We start from the raw sequence: 17706 nt of genomic DNA, 5'->3' as shown, positions 1-17706 counted from the left end.
AATGGTGTTGTGCTGAGATGTGATGTTTCTTTGTTTTACTTTGAGGCTTATCTTAGCTATGCTTGCACGATGACATTGACATCATGGAGGTCAGGGCTGACACTGGGGTGCCATCCGTTTTATGAGTGAAATGTTTTCCGAAAATTAAATCTCATCTACTCAAACACCAAATTTCATGTCTTCTTCAATACCACCTCCCTACCCCCGCTGTTCAAGATTGATGGGATCTAGTTTGGCTGTGTGTAATAAATTGGAATTGCCTTCTGTAGAGACTCCAATACATAATTGTAGGAATTAATTTTTTAAACAAAAAACCTTTAAGAATTCTTATGCATCCCCTTTCAATCCTTTCTATCAACACACACACACACACACACACACACACACACACACACACACACACAATTGAAGCTCAAATTGCAGTGAAACGTTTAACATGTGGAACAAAAAATGTGGAAAGAGCTGCTTATTCAGGATTTTGAAGAAATGCCTAATAAGCAAATACTGTTTAGCTACAAAACCAGTGTCACCATGTCCCCAAAGAGAGGAAAACAGCATAGCTTGCTAGAAAAATTTCCTCCAGAAACTGCCGGCAGGTAAAAAACAGAAAAGCATTTCTTTTACCATGCTGTATAAAACAAGAAGTCTTTTATTTTTAAGAAAATAGAACAGATTCTTTTCCACTTTCTTCGGCTACAAAGAAACCATACCCACCCCCACACTTAGATTCTGGACATAAGCCAACATTTTTATAAAATGCTATGAGCCTTATTTTGAATATATATTTACGTTTTTCTTCTTATCTCTCCAAAATTCTTTAATTGTCTTGTTGTGTCACTGAATATACTAATGCTAATTAATTTTAACACGTGCAAAAATGAATTCATATTTTCTGGGGTTTCTAGTTTCCTAGCGCCTCGATCTTCTATAAGGACTGGCTAAAAATAGTCAGGTTAGCAAAATATTCAAGTTCCCCAGAATTTTTTTAAAGGAGAAATTGTATTCAAGCATCTTAACTTAGGTGCTAGGTTTCACAACTGGATCTTTTGTTTCTAGCTTTCATTCTATCTCGTTTCCCAGAACCCAAGTGATTTTCAGCTCAATGTGTGGAAAGCACCCAGCCCATCTCTATCCCATACACTTTAAAGTCTCCGAGCTGGGCCGTCCAGATGGTCGCTCATACCTGAACCACACCGAATCCTCTTCTCTTTGGAGCACATCTCTCCCCCACAACTACTCCAGAAATAAACGTGGCTCTGACAGAAACAGTAGCTCCTGGTCTAACACCAGTGGTGGAGCCATCTTCCCCACCCCCACAACATTGCTCTATGAGCTCTGGTTAGCATTGACAGCGACAGAAAATTAGAATGGAGTGTCCTTAGGCTAATTCCTCCTTTACCATGAGGGTCAAGAATTAGAGAGACTCTCAGGCTGAGTTACAAGGTACCAATATAATATACGGTCATCTAGAAAGCAGGGTCCTCACGGTGGGGTCAGAAGAGGTAGAAGTGAACACCTAGACATTTGGTGCTGTAAGCGTCTGTTCAGCTCTTCCCTAGTAATAACATCAGAAAGCTAGACAATCATGTTAAAATACTCACAAATTATTATCATGTAGGCTAGATATACACCACATGGAATCAACTGTGACCACATAGAACTAAGTCGCTGCCTCCTCTGCCTGGGATAATAAATGACAGTGACAAGGACAGTAATCCGCATCATGCTCCCATGAGATGAGCGAATAGTGTTATGTCCTCACAGGGGCAGGGTGGTGAATGTGGTCAGGTCCCCTACTGATACTCTTAAACCTGATGCCAGGGCAAGCGGTTTCCAAACCTCCCAGTGGGTTCCCTTTCCCCCTCTGTCAAAATGAGCCTAAAAGCCACATATTGGTTTATTCTGTGATATTCTAAATATGCGCAATGAGCAAACTTGGCCCGTTTACCAAACCTGCTTGGGTTAAACAAATCTGAATTGTAGTTAAAAGCATTCAGATTGATGAGCTTGTTTAGGCAGACATTCTCGACTAGTAAATCCTGTTTTGCACTTAAAAAAAAAAAACAACAAAAAAACAAAACCACGCTCATGCCTGAATTACTTAGGCTTTGTCATGATTACAAGTGGCAAGGGTATGTGTTCACTTATGATTTTTAGAAAAAGCATGCTCCTCATCAACATCCTCGGGGCACATACACAAATATTAATTTAAAAGACAAATCCCTTTGGGGCGCCTGGGTGACTCAGTCAGTTAAGCGTCTGACTTTGGCTCCGGCCATGATCTCACGGTTCATAGGTTCAAGCCCCGTGTCGGGCTCTGTGCTGACAGCTCGGAGCTCGGAGCCTGGAGCCTGCTTCAGATTCTAGGTCTCCCTCTCTCTCTGCCCTCCCCCGCGCGCGCGCCGCGTGGCGGTCGGGCAGGGGGGGAGGGCTGTTCCTGCCAGGCTGTTTAGGGCTCCTAAACACTCCTAAACAGAGTGGCAGAAACAGGACAGAGATGGACAGAGACAGCAGTGAGGGGTGTGCCTTTCACTTTGATTAACGTTCTTCCTTGCCCACGGTCTCGTTGCTCTGCAGTCTTAGCTCATTTTATTTTCAGTCCTGCGGGTTAAAGTTAAATTGCATGGCTTATGCAAAGTACATAATTCAAGTATGAACAAAGCTTGACTCTGTATATTTAAAAAAAAAAAAAAAAAGGAAAGTCAGGGCACTGAGTCCCAGAGGAAACCTTGGTTTATAAACATTTGGATTGGTTTGCACTATGTTACTACATTCACTGCATTAAAAATTACAGCTGGTTTCCATTTACACCTAATATGGACATTAAAAGTTCTGGGTAAATTTGTTACCAGGTTAGGCCATTCTAAATCTAAATTTTTGCAAACGAAGTGTTCAGCAAATTCAACATTTTTGTTTAAATTCTTAGCATTAAAAAGTTTAAAAAGTTTTATGAGGTTATTACATCGGTCTATAATGTATTTAGTCCTGGAAACAACATGGTGACTTAATTTATCAAGGACTAAAAGTGGCTTTGGATGATATTTTTACTTAAAATTTTTTGAAAGTCTGGTGCTATTTTGAACATCTATATCTTGCCTACGGAGCTGGGCAGGAACGTCTGTTTCCTATCTTAATCAGAGCTAAGTCTATAATAGCTACCATTTATTGAGAACCTACTACATACTCAGTATTTGGCTATATTATATTATTTAATTCTAACCCAAAAGGCTTCAAGGTGAGTATTAGTTATTATCAACTTTGGCTGAGGACCTAATTGGGATTTCTAGTTACATGGGAAATAGCAGAGTTAGGATTCAAATCTAAGTCTGACCAATTCCAGAGTCTAGGTCTTTCCACCAATCTTCAGAGGATAAAACCTCCTCCATCCACATTCTGTCCTGATGTAGGAAACTTCTTCCTGTCAGAATCCTGGTAGATGGAATCCCCACTCTCTGAAGCCAGGACTAATTCTGTTTATAAGAACCAGCCTTAATTTCCCAGGCCCTGGGAACTGTGGGTACCTAGGACGCCATCAACTGGAGACAGCCTGGACCAGCAGGTGGAAAAGAAAATAAAAGGAGGAATTCATTAGACCAGGTTGAAAAGTTAAGAGTAGAGAGCAGATTAACAATTTTGGTCAGTGATGTGTCGTAATTTGGAAATGCTTTATAAGACAAAGTAAGTGGGAAAGCTCACATGTCCATCTGAGCAAAAGCCTTCACTAGGTGTCTTTTCATGTTACAGATGAGGAAACTGAGGCTGAGAGGAATCCAGTCACTTGCCCAAGATCACACATTTAATAAGTTAGCCCATTTGTTATATTAAAAAGTATATCTTGTTTCCTTTTGTACCTAATAGATTCAGCATGTGTGAGTAAATTTGTTATCAGGTTGTTAGAGTGTTCTAATCTAAATTTTCAGTTAAAGAAAAATCAGTGTAGCAATCAAGACTAACCAGGTTCCCACTTACGAATAGTATTTTTGTCTTGAACAAATAAACTAAATTGGTATTATGAGTTCCTTCCTCAACATATATTGAAAATGGATTTTTCAAAAGTCTAACTTTTGAGTAAGAGATTTTCCTCAACCATGGTTAGTGTTTCAAATGCATGATTTTAATGATTAACTCTCTCTGTTAGCATCTGTACATTTTGCTCTAAGATCCCTTTCCGCTCCGAAGTTTGTAATTCTAAAAAATCTAGCCCAGCTTGCTTTCCAGGTCGGTCTAGGCCAAGAGCTAGACTCCAAGTGTCCTGCCTCCTGGTTATGTGGCCAGCTGACTATCTTGCTCGTTGGCAGTAATTTTATATGCCAACCAGATGGCTCTCAAAGGGGGCTTTCTAATCAGCTCCACTCTGCCTGGGAATATGAGAGGAGGATTATGTTGCTTGGTGCTCATGAGGCAGTAGAATGAATGGTTGAGTAGACGGACAGGACTGAGGAATCTGAACTCTGGGAAGCCTCCAATTCTTAGACATGAGTTTTCTTACTTCTATCCATTAGGATCTGTGTAAGATGTGGGAACGGAGTACATACTTGATGGCAAAGATGAGGCAGCAAACCATGGGGACCAAACTGAGGTTATCTTCTAGGAAAGACCTGGGGGAGACGGGAAATGTGAACCATGCGGTTTTCAACAGAGAAAAACTGGTGAGTGACTTAGGGTTGGGAGGGAGACTCTGACCGACAACATTCTGCCCCACTTCAATCCAGCTCTCCTGTGGGACTATCCTCCATACTCCTCACCCCTGTTTTGATATCACTACCTCAACGTTAGCAGCAGAATAGTTCCTGCTTTTCTCAGGGCATTTGCAACATGGCACTAAAGGAAAGAACAACAAGGTTTTACTAGATCCTGAATTGGCAAGACACAGATTCAGTAAGATGGCTGAGTTTCTTCTTTCTTGAGAGACTGGCAAGTAGGGTGAAGAGGGAGGGTGGGGATGTAAACTAGGGTGGAGGAGGAAGAATTCTCACAGATTGGTAAAAGCCACCCTTTGTGAGAACTTAATCCTCTCCTAATATCTTCCCTTCATCCTGGGCAGCAAATACTCCAAGACTCAACCTGGGAACAAAGCCATTTGTCTTCTCTTCTTTCAGATAAAGACATGGCTCAGAAAGGCCATAACCATGCACCTCATCTCACCAGAGCAGCTTTAACAAACCTCAGTGAATCTTCACTTCCTTCGGACTGAAGATAAAGGCAGAATAAGTTTTTGTTGATTGAATTATCTACCTTTAATCACGTCTCTGGCTTGCTTCCTGCAAGATCTGTGTATCTCCCACGGCACCCAGAGCGTTGTCTGATGCAGTGAAGGGGGCTCATATGGGTATGCTCTTCACTGACCAACACCAACTTGGGAGTTCCCTCTCTGCTCCCATCACTACCAGTGGAATCTTTAGCTTTGTCTCATGAAGCCATTTCCCAAAATAGGGGAACTTGCTCCATGAATTAAGGAATGGACCTAGGGGCTGAAAATATCTATGGAAGTCTTTCAAGTACTCAATCACTTGTTTCCCAAAGGGAGTCACAAATTGTCTGGCAAGCAGACCACAGGCTTTGTTTAAATCTGTACCTCCCAGAACAGAAAAAGGGAGACAGAAATAAGAACGGTCTGACAGCAATACCATTGCCTCCAAATTGTGCCTCAACCTTTCCTGGACCCTCAGCGTCAGAACATGTTTCGTAGAACTATAGGATGGGCGAGGCAGTTTGCAAGATGCCATCTCAACCCTCTCTTTGAGGTGGAAAAAAATCACGTTCAAAGAGAGTATTATATCTGAAGACCTCGGCAAACAGGATAAAAGCCCTATTCCTTAATTTCTAGTACTCTGCCCTTTGTAATGCAACACACTGGCTCAATTAAAGTTCCAGGCTTTCATTTAAATAGGTACTTATTGGGGCGCCTGGGTGGCTCAGTCGGTTGAGCGTCCAACTTCGGCTTATCTCATGGTTCAGGGGTTTGGGCCCCGTATTGGGCTCTGTGCAGACAGCTCAGAGCCTGGAGCCTGCTGCGGATTCTGTGTCTTCCTCTCTCTCTGCCTTACCCTGCTTGCACTATGTCTCTCTCTCAAAAAAATAAGCAAACATTAAAAAAATTAAGAAATAAATAAATAGGTACTTATTAAATGGTTATAGAAAAGCAAATTAATGAAGAGATTCTGGTAAGACAGCTATAACTTATTTCTCAATTCCTCTCACAAGAAAATGTTATAGTATACTTGTTTAATTTTTTTTAAAGCTCAACTAAATATAATTTTAAGCAAAATAGTAAATGTTGGCCAAAATATCACCTGAGACCAAGGGTCACTTCAGAAGTATCAGAGAAGTAGGTTTGATTGCCATTTAAGTCAATCAGATTAAGTTTAGCCAGCTGAAGTAGGCTTTATCCTATTTGGTTTGCAAAAAAGAAATCTCATGAGTTAGCATGAGCAGCTAAAAATAAGTTGCAGGTTTCATTTTCCGTTGTTCAGTATGGTTTTGAAACCAAAAGGTGCAGAGCTAGGAGATTCACCAACGCCTACTGAAAATCAACAATTCAAACTGACACCTTTCTAGCACACTGCCCTGAACTATGGGCCAAAGCCAGGCCCAAGAAAGGTGCACCTATGTCCCTCTCACCATGGTCCCTGGAGATGAATCTCCATAATAACACACGGCAGGAAGTTGGGGGCTGAGGCTCATCCTAAGGGACAGTGGCTTATGTCTGAGTGTATTGTCATATCTGGACAGGATGCCACATAATCCGTCCCATATGCTCAGCTTCAATCTTAGGTGATGCTGGGGACCCCTCAGCAAAGCAAGGGAGTAAATAATGCTAGCATTTCATTAAGATGGGGACCTGAAGGTAGTGAGCTCAGCAAGTACCCCTTGACCTAAATGCCCATGGCCTCGTGCAATTCCATTCTGTAAACCCAAGCAGCTCATGAGAAGCTTAATTTCAAAACTGCCTTTCCAGGGCCAAATCTGGCAAAAAGGTGTTGGACAGAGGCATACATCTTCAAAGGGAAGACAGCCATCTCACGCTGTAGCATTCAGCTGTGGCACAAGGCTCAGAGAGAGCAGTGTAGCTATAAGAAAGCCCTCTGCTGAATGAGATTGAAAGGGGGCAAAGAAGGGTTAATCTCCTTCCATTAGAGGAGGGTCCATTTGGTGAAGGTGAAGAGAATAATCTGTATGAAGAGCAGAGAAGACAAAGAGCCATTCCAGAAAAGAAATCACCGTGCAGGGGCAAGAAGGATGATTTGTCCTAGATTTTCATCGTGAGACCATTTCTTAGATCTCTGAGTCTTTACCTCGCTTTGAAGTTACAAGTCTCAGGGAGGGGAAAGGGGGCATATTCACACTCTCTGTGCTGGAATACTTGAGCTTTATTCCATCTGAGATGGGCTGTCTCTGAAAAGCAGAGGGCGAGGCCTTAGAAGGCTACCCGTAAATCAGAAAGTGGCAAAATAAACAATAGGAGTTGTTCGTAAAAGAGAGGCCAGTGGCTGAATCCCCCTTTTCTGGGGTGGGGAACACCCTCCCCCTTTTTTTTTTAGCTTCAAAAGAGTTTTTAGAAATTGCTTTTAACAACATTTTTGGAAATAGATTAAGAATCACAAAACATGGAAAAAATAGTAGAGTAACTAAATAACTTCATCTGGCTTCCCCCAATGATAATATCATCCACTAGCCTAGAACACTGTCTAAACCAAGAAGCTGACATTGGTATAATACTATTGACTCAGGCAAGGACCTTATTTGGATTTCACCAGTTTTTGTATGGGGGTGTGTGTGTGTGTGTGCGCGCGCGCGCGTGTGTGTTTCTATGAAATTTTATCACATGTTATTGATTGGAATAGCCATCATCACAACCAAGATACAGAACTATTCCATCACCACAAAAAAAAAAAAAACCTCCCCCCAAAAGAAACAACCCGTGCTAACCTTCTTAGAATCACACTTTCTTAGGTCATTAAGTCATTTACGCTTTCTTTCAACCTCTGGCACTGATCTATTCTCAATCACTACAATTTTGTCTCTTTGAGTTTGCTATAAATGGAGTCATATAGTATATAACCCTTTGATATTGGCATTCTTTCACCCAGCATAATGCCCTTAGATCCATTTAAGTCGTATGTAAAGAGTGTGTGCCTTTCCATTGCTGAATAGTTTTCCATGGTATGGATGTACCACGGTTTTGTTATCCATTTTCCCCTTGAAGGACGTCTGGCTGGTTTCCTGTTTTAAGCTATTAGAAATAAAACTGCCATGAATATTGGTATACAGTCTTTTGTGCTAGCATAAGTTTTCATTTCTCTTGTATAAACACTCAGGAGTGGGACTGTATGATATATGTATAACTTTATTAGAAACTGTTTTCCGGAGTGGCTATACCATTTATGGTCCGACCAGAGGTGCAAAAGCCATCCAATTTCTTCACCTCCTTGTCAATTTTTGGGAACATCAGAATTTGTTATTTTAGGCATTCTGATAGACGTGTAGGGATTCTTTCTGCTGGTCCGGTCAAGATGGCAGTCAATTGGGAGTGTCTTCAGAGCTTGGGTGCATTGCCTTCTGATATCTCTCACTGTTCCAGATTTCATAATACTTGTCTACATAGCAGTTTGAGCTGTCTGGCATTTCAGTGATGGAAAATGGGGCTCTTGATATGTGGTGAGTCTTTAGGTTTGACCAGTTGCTCCTGACTACAATAGTAGGACATCACAGTCTGGGGATGCTGGGCTTCTTTGAGGCAGTACATCTTGGCCCAACAGGCAGACTTGATACCAATGACACTCTCCCAAGAGGTGATACGAAAGCCACGATATGGCAGCCGTGGAGCAGAGACAGAATTTGCTTGGGCCAGGGTCGTCCAGCCGCTTTGGCCAGAGACTGTGTGAATGCTTTTTATTCTTAAAGTCAGCTACTCATTAGCAAGGTGTGTGGGGAGTAGACATGGAGTCAGCACAGACAGGGAAGAATGGGATCACCAGCAGCACTTGTCAGATCACAGACCCCACTGAACACTTTCTGCCCTTGGACTTCCTACTCTGTTGATAATCTCAGATTTGCCAGCAGCATGTGGGCACCTTGTCTGGATGTCACAGAACTCCAACATCTACCTCCTGGGGGTTAGATCTAGAGGTACTGCTGTCACCACCACATGGACCTTCTTGGCCAAGGGATCCAGGTCTTGCCAGTAATTAGAACTCTATCTAAGCATCAGAAGATGCTTCAGCCAAAGAAGTTGTAAAGGATGCCAGGGAGATGGGCTTTGCATAGACCCAACATCATAGTGATGACTCCAGCCATGTCTGGGAAGTCACCTTCCATCTGTTGTACCCCTGAGTAAAGGGAGGTTGTAGAACTTCCCGGAATCCATACCCATCATCTACAAGTTTGGACCAGAAGGCCAAGAATGAGAAGAGCAGTGATGCTATGTGGGAACAGCCAAGAGACCATGAAGACCCTTCACAGAAGCAGTAAAGCTTAGTGATCCAGAGGCAAACTCCCTGGTGCCTCTGCGTTCTGGCTCTTGCACTTCACCTGGTGCAGTCACAGGCAGAAGATGTGGACTTGGCTGTGGAGGAATCTAAATAGTGATTTATAGAATCTAAACATGAACTAGGGACCATCTGGAACTGAGCTGTTTGTGGAGGCTGAGCATGAAAGCAAATGATATGATGGTGACTCCCCCAGAAGCTGGGGTGGTAGAATGAGAAAGGTCGGCCATATGCCATCAGGTGACCAACAGGTGTGGTCTGATGGGCTTGAGCAGGGTTATGCAGCAGGATGGATGCTCACACCTCCTTAGAAGGTGGTAAAAAATTTTTTTTAATTTGGTTGTTGTTTGTTTACTATGTTTTCTGCTCTAACAGAGAATTTCCCAGATTTCCCAATTTCAGGAGCCTCTTCTCTGACCCACTGCCCCTCCTTCAGCCAGGTGCTACTACTCACCTGCTGTCAGAAGGCAGCCCGGTGCACAGCACCTCTCAGATTTAAAAAGGCAGGCACATGGGGTGCCTGGGTGGCGCAGTCGGTTAAGCGTCCGACTTCAGCCAGGTCACGATCTCGCGGTCCATGAGTTCGAGCCCCGCGTCAGGCTCTGGGCTGATGGCTCAGAGCCTGGAGCCTGTTTCCGATTCTGTGTCTCCCTCTCTCTCTGCCCTTCCCCTGTTCATGCTCTGTCTCTCTCTGTCCCCAAAAAAATAAATAAACGTTGAAAATAAATAAAAAAATAAAATAAAAAGGGAGGCACAGCTATGGACAGGTACCTCCCCAGACAGTGAAGTTATGTGATGGGACTCCATCCTTGAGAATGAGTCACACAGCTCCCCTCTAGCTCTGGCTTTGTCTTCTTTTGCAGTTAAGATCTGACTACAATATGAGTCTCTGCTCTTTTGCATTCTGACTCTGGACCCGGCCTCCTCTTCTGCTCTTGTGCGTGGCTCTGCGTGGCTGCCCATGTCCTCTTCGGTCCAGGTTCGGTGTTACCACTTCAGGGCTTAGGGCACACAGTGGCCTGGTCTCATTAGGTGACCAAGGTGGGCCCTTGGGCCCCTCACAGGGTCTGGGCTGCCCATACAGGTCCTGAGATATGGCCCTGCCTATAAGAAGGCAGATCAAAGTTTCCTGGTTGAGGCAGAGTCTCTCACATGAGGTATCTATCTTCTCACTAGGGCCTTGTCTCTGCTACCCTGAGGTTGGGGAGATCTAGGCCCTGCTTCTACCCAAGTCCTTGTTTTACTGCTGCCACTGAATCTCTGGCTAACCCCCTGGAAGTAAATCATTCTGGGTCTCAGTTATCTCATATTTACAGTAAGGTTTCCCGATTCTCTAGCTGAAAATCTTTCAACTATACCATACCACAATTAAGAAAAAATCTAAACTTCAGAGGCCAAAAAAGGAGCCTTTAAGTTAAATTCTGGTTTAGATATACTATCTCAAGGCTCTCTGTTTTCTAATAAGTGTTTGCTGAAATGAATGTTTATTGAATTGAATGCAGCATATCAAGAGGCTTTAACGTGCATAAGGATTAGGAGGGTGTATTGAAAAGCATATTCCTAGGCCCTGTCCTTAGAGCTTCTAATGCCACTTGGGCCTAGGAGCATGCATTTCAACATGAGAAACTGAAGGGGACTTAGGTTTTGAAATAGACACTGGTGACTTTCTGGAGGCTAATTTACTGATGTGCATTAGGAAATTTAGAAACAGGTCATTTGACCTACTGATTCAATTCTAGGAATTTTCCCTAAGATGTCCACAAAAATTCATCCACAAGAATGTTTACAGATTGATAATAGCAGAGCATTACAACCAATCAAAATGCCCATCAAAGGGGCGACTGGGTGACTCAGTCAGTTGAGCATCGGACTTCAGCTCAGGTCGTGATCTCCCGGTTCCGTTTGTGGGCTTGAGTCCCGCATCTGGCTCTGTGCTGACAACTCAGAGCCTGGAGCCTGCTTCAGATTCTGTGTCTCCCTCTCTCTCTGCCCCTCCTCCATTCAGGCTCTGTCTCTCTCTCTCTCTCAAAAATAAGGATTTAAAAAAATGCCCATCAAAAAAACCCAAAAAGGATAAATTAAGACATATCAATGCAAGGGAAACACAGACGTTAAAAATCAAAATTTCAGGGGTATGTGGGTGGCTCAGTCGGTTGAGTGTCCAACTTTGGCTCAGGTCACAATCTCATGGTTTGTGAGTTCAAGCCCCACTTTGGGCTAGCTGCTGACAGCTTGTCAGCAAAGAGCCTGTCAGGAAACACTGCCTCAGATCCTCTGTCTCCCTCTGTCTGCCTCTCCCTCGCTTGTGCTCCTGCTCTCTCTCAAAAATAAATAAATAAATATAAATAAACGTTAAAAAAATAAATAAATAACATAACATAACATAACATAAAAAAAATCAATTTCTATATGTGAAATAATTTCTATATGTGAAAAACTGGAAAGAAATACATCAAAATGGTAATACAGAATTGTTGCTTGTTTGTTGTATTACTGGAAGCTGTTGTTTTCTCCTTGATATTTTTCTGTATTTTCTATTTTTTGTATAGTAACTAGTTATGACTCTTTTTATCTGAAAAACAATGATAAGTATTTTAAAAGAAACAAAAAGGAATTCACCTCATGTAGGGTGAAAACGGAGGGAAGAGACTCCTCTTAGGAGTCCAGCCCAACCATGGCCAAGCTACATTCTCTTTTGTGAAGTACCTTGGAATAGTTGATGCCAAGGAATTTGGATCAATGAGAAAATCCTTTCACTAGATACTGCTTTCCCCGCTACATTCCAAGATAACAGATGACAGGATCTGGGACATGGAGGGGAGTTCACAGTTTAAATGATACCTTCTTTACTGCTCTTGGGTTGAACTCATGCTTGTTGACTCCCGCCCCATTAACACCAAACAGACAGACTGCACTCAGGCTTAGGGGCTTTGGGACAGGCGATGGACTCCATTCTCATTTGGGAGACACCACCCGACGTCAGTGCTTCTGTGGAGTGGTTTCAAAGCCTCCTGTGGTCAATGCACTGGGAGCCCCCTAAAATGCCAGGAAACACCATTTTTGTTTTTGGTTTTTTGGGTTTTTTTGGCAGAGAGATAGCTCAAATCCATCCTGTCTCACAGATTTCAGTGACCCCTCCCCCCCCCCCCCCCCCCGGGTCAAACCTCTCTCTGAGTAACATTACAAGCCTCTTGGTTAGGCTTCTGGCCTATAGTCAAACCTTTCCGGGGGCGCCTGGGTGGCGCAGTCGGTTAAGCATCCGACTTCAGCCAGGTCACGATCTCGCGGTCCGTGAGTTCGAGCCCCGCGTCGGGCTCTGGGCTGATGGCTCAGAGCCTGGAGCCTGTTTCCAATTCTGTGTCTCCCTCTCTCTCTGCCCCTCCCCCGTTCATGCTCTGTCTCTCTCTGTCCCAAAAATAAATAAATGTTAAAAAAAAATTTTTTTTTAAATAAAAAAAACCTTTCCGAATGACCTTGAAAATTTTATCCCACATGCTGTGGCTAGCTAGTGAGTGGTGCTAAGGATCTCAGATGAAAGTCAATTGAGAAAGACCAAAAAATGTTAAATGATGATAGTTACAATATTAATACCAACAGTAAAAGTCAAAACACCAATGCTAACCATTATTATAATTATTTTCATCAGTATCTTGACTTGCTATACATTGTTCTAAGTTGCCCAAACCATTTTCCCCCCCCAAACCATTTCACATATATTACTTTATTTATTCTGACAGAATCTCAGTTTTACATCCTTTAAAAATACCATTTTGGAGGCGGGAGGAAGCTTTCAAGTTCTGATGAAAAGCAGAGGCTTCTTGAGTTAAAAACAAAACCGTGAAGTCTTCAAGTGTGGTGTTTTCCAACTTCGTTCTTGACAAGAAATCGGGGGATTTCAGCATGAGCAATTACAAAGCCCTATTACCATGAATTCTTAGCTTTGGTGAATATGACGTGGCCTTATTGCAAAATCCTCTAAGTGGAGTAAAAGAACATTCATAAATGCCAACCCAGTGTAAGAAGAGGGCTTGCATTTCTGTGCTATGAAAACTATAAAACCTCTGGGATTAAAAATAACCAACTGAGGGGCACCTGGGTGGCTCAGTTGGATGTCTGACTTCCACTCGGGTCATGATCTCACGGATCGAGCTCCACCACATCCGCCTCTACTATCGGCACAAAGCCCACTTCGGATCCTCTGTCCCCCCCACCCCCCTGCCCCTTCCCCCTCTCACACAGGCACATGCTCTCTCTCTCTGCCAAAAATAAACATTTAAAAATAAATAAATAGGGGCACCTGGGTGGCTCAGTCAGTTAAGCATCCCACTTCAACTCAGGTCATGATCTCACGGTTTTGTTCCTGAGTTCAAACTCCGCGTCAGGCTCTGTGCTGACAGCTCAGAGCCTGGAGCTTGCTTCATTTCTGTGTCTCCCTCTCTCCCTGCCCCTCCCCCACTCACACTCTATCTCTCTCTCTCTCTCAAAAAAATATAAGCATTAAAAATTAAAAAAATAAAACAAAAATAAAGTTAAAAAATAAAAATAATAAAAATAATCAACTGGTCTAGGCACTATCTATGTCAGCCTGCTGTGCACGTCCATGCCTGCTTATCACAGATTAATTGGTCCAGGCTAAGCTCTTTAGGTGACCTAAGCTCTGAAAAGACTACGGTGCCCCAAATTTTAATTATACCCCTCACGTGGAATAAACAGTTTTTTAAATAAGAAAATATAAAATTAAAGAGAAGTCTAATTTTTCCCATGATGTCTACTTTGACACTTTTTTGAAAATGTTGAAGATCAAAATATTTACCAAGTGTATACCTTGTCACCCCTGCCGTGTTGGTGTGTTTGTGAGGTCACTCAGCGTGCTGTAACAACACTGTGGAGGGGTCACGCTGACAGTACGAAATTTTGATATGGCGATTACACACCCCTCCCTTTCATGCTATCAATACAGGTAGACAGGAGTAATCAGGAGATTGACCCCAGCCCACCCCCTCCACACACACACTCATATGTCACTTCCTACGTACTTAGTGCTCTGAGAAGTCACTACCACATGGCGGTTGAAATTTATCAACTGGGACTGCTGAGTCTCCCAAGTAAATGGACCCTGACGTCTTTCCTTCTTGAATGGCCTTTGGCCTTGCCCTTCCTGACTGACTCCATTAGACAGGGGCTTCCAGCAACAGATCATCCCCACCTGGCTCTAGCTTTTGAAACCTAGCATTTGCTCTCAACTTACTCCTTTGGCTGCACCCTTCTAAGCAGGCCCATTCAACTTGGTCTTATCTTTAGCTTCCTCCACCAGCCCAGCCAGCTTTCAGTTCAGTAGATACTTCCAGGACAAACCCAAGGCACAGCAAATGAACTCTGAGAGACTGAAGCATTTTTGCAACAATTCAACTTACTCTACTCCACTTCTCCTTAGACCATTCCTGATGTGAGAGCACTGGGCAGCGGCAGAGGTGAGGCAGCAGTGATAGGAGACTAGGCCAGGCACCAGTCTCCATGAGAGCCCTAGAGGCTGTGTCAAACTGGCCAGTAGCTGCCTTACCACACAATGGACAATGTGTGCTCTTCAGGGTGTGGGTGTGGGCCTCAGAAATGTCAAGTCCAGAGGCAAAATACAATCAGAAACCAGGGTATCTAGCCAGATATTGACAACAGAACTACAGAACTATCTCAGGCAAAGACTCAGGCAAAGTCCATTTTTAGTATATGCCCTGCTGAAGCAAGCATGTTAAGTCCGTTTTTACTGGAGGTCTTTATGCTGCCCGTGGGGCATCATAAGGTACCCACCATAGGTTTCTGATATTTACCAGCAGGGGAATTCTGCACTAAGACCAACAATGGTGAAAAGGCTACATAAAACATAAAATTAGCTCAGAGTTCCCTAAACAGGGATTATACCCTTACCACTCATTATTTCAGTACATGTTTTGAAACTTTCCCTGAAAAGAAAAAACTAGAATTATGTATCAAATCCTTAGGGTTGCACTAATCTCTCCAGCCTGAGCCTTTTGAATCTATTTTTAAATGTTTCTCTAATAACTTGGTTTGAAGATCTCATTTCAGTCAGGGATCCTACCCCTTACCCCGATCGCACACCTAAGATTAAAACACTTGCCAAGATCTGGAGTAGATCAGGCAGGATAGCTTCCCAAAGTTCCTGGAAGCAGACAGAACCATGAGCTAAAGAAACCACGAGCTTTCCAATAGACTACTGGGGCTCAAAGTTGGGGGAACAGAATTCTGTTGGACAATTCCGACTAGCATGACTAGACCCAGAAGCAGGAAACAATGCCAGAATGATCCTAGACCAAGAGGATCCTGGAGGGGAAAATAAGGGAAAGAATGTCCTTCCTCACGTACTGGTCACTGGCAGCATGGCGGTGCTCATAGAAAGGCTCAGGGTTGGAAAGAACAGAGGCATCTTAAAAAATCTCACCCACTGCTCCTTGCCCATATGGCTAGATTTTACCTAAGAGAGTCAGTCAGGGAATACTAAATATCTGATCATTTTTTGCTTCTCCCACTAATTCATTCTGCTATCTTATCCTTGAGCATCTCTAAGCTCTTTATTATGCTGTGCCAGAGAGGACAACCTCTTATCCAGAAACTCTCTAGACCATTGCTGGGAAGTGGCTGCCTCCCTGGGAACTACATTTCCCAGATCCCTTTGCAGTTAGCCATGGTCATGTGACTGAGTTTTAGTCAACCAAATGTGAATAGAAGTGTTGTACATCCCTTCTAGGCATGGCCTGTGAAAACCTACCCTCTGCTCTTATTCACACTCTTCTTCTCTTTCACTGGGGAGTGGAGACAGTCCTGATGGCCTTGAAAATCACATGCTGCAGAAGGTGGAGCCTCTTTCCATCTGTATCTCTGAATGCATGTGTGAAAGAGAGTTGCCCCACTATACTGTCACGTGAGCAAGAAATAAACTTCTGTTGTGTTTGAGCCATTATACATTTTTCAGTCTACTATAGCAGTTAGCATATCCTAACACTTACATGTCCTTTTTGATGTAGTTGTTTTTGTGTGTGTGCGGAAGTTCCCATGCCTTCTCCCCTTTCCTTAAATTTTACTATAAACCAAGAGAACAGAATTAGTGAATTTAAATTTAAGCAGCCATTAGGGACAAATGACACTCACCAAATTAGTGGTCACAGCATTCAGATCTTACAGCCAGAAGAACAGTAATTTAGCAGAATCTCACATCGACAACCTGATGCATTAAATTAAAACAAAAAGTAAACGTAAGATGTACAAAATGAATATATTAGAATTACAAAACAAATATAGGGCTACTTTCCAAGAGTGTTGTCAGACTACAAAGGAATTTGCCACTGTTTTCCAGTGAATGACAAGCTTCTCCATTGCCTTTAAAATAAGATTTATTTTTTTAATACATCCCCCTCTAATCATTATAAAACAGAATTTATAAAGAACAATTCTACTCTGCTAGGTAAGCTATTCAAAGACTAAATGCTGACTCAGGGGATGACACTGGAGTCTAGGAGCACTGGGTATGATTTCTATGCCTATGTGCTCTGCAGTTCTTATGTACACATTTAAACTTCTCTCTCAGGAACTTAACTTTCTTGGTTAGGAACTTCCAGAGCTTGTAAAATTATAGGCTGTGCAAAGACTTAAGTTTTTTAGGTGACATTAAAACAGATATCAGAGATACACTAGATCTGTCTTTGTGTTTAGTATCATTCCAGATGCAATAGCCCAAGCAGGAATTAAAATAAGCACTCTATAAACACGGTGATGAAACAATGGAGGTGCGCGCACCAAAACAATCAGAAGCAACCAGAAACACGCTCTGTGAAGGCGGCAGGTTGTGGATGTTTTCTTATGAGACCTGCCATCTTTTACCAGGTTAAGTGCAAAACTACAAGTGGGCGACATAGGGGACGTATTTGCCTAGAACAGGCTTTCTTTTTATGTCTGATTACTCGGTTTAAGATTCAGGAAGCAAAGAGTTCAGAACTCTGAACAAACATTCTGGCAGTCCAAAACAGAGCACCAGGGCTCCGGGAGGAGGAAGAGGAGACAAAACAAGAAGGTTGACGGGGGAAGGCACGACTTGAGCCATTTCCCCCAGGGTTTCAGCCTATGTGTATGTATACATATATATATATATATGTATATATATATATATATGTGTGTATATATATATATATATGTGTATATATATATATAT

At 42.7% G+C, this 17706-nt stretch overlaps 1 protein-coding gene across 12 annotated transcripts in view; it reads right to left on the bottom strand.

The window, feature by feature from the left end:
• Positions 1-17706, bottom strand: part of ZBTB38 (zinc finger and BTB domain containing 38) — a 175930-nt gene that overhangs the window by 97694 nt on the left and 60530 nt on the right. For 9 of the 12 annotated variants that reach the window (XR_005792092.1, XR_005792091.1, XR_005792090.1 and 6 more), the window contains one exon: positions 16650-16722. The gene's annotated coding sequence lies outside the window, so the exon portion shown is untranslated. Of the gene's footprint in view, positions 1-1183; positions 1203-2473; positions 3548-12859; positions 12894-16649; positions 16723-17706 lie in introns of those variants that run through there. The other 3 variants (XR_005792095.1, XR_005792094.1, XM_040480348.1) reach the window with 3 other exon arrangements.

This window comes from Herpailurus yagouaroundi, unplaced genomic scaffold, assembly GCF_014898765.1.
Source record: "Herpailurus yagouaroundi ecotype Mexico unplaced genomic scaffold, PumYag 159, whole genome shotgun sequence".
NCBI classification, from domain to species: Eukaryota; Metazoa; Chordata; class Mammalia; order Carnivora; family Felidae; genus Herpailurus; species Herpailurus yagouaroundi.
Note: the sequence above shows the minus strand (reverse complement) of the source record. Positions and strands in the feature narration are given on the sequence as shown.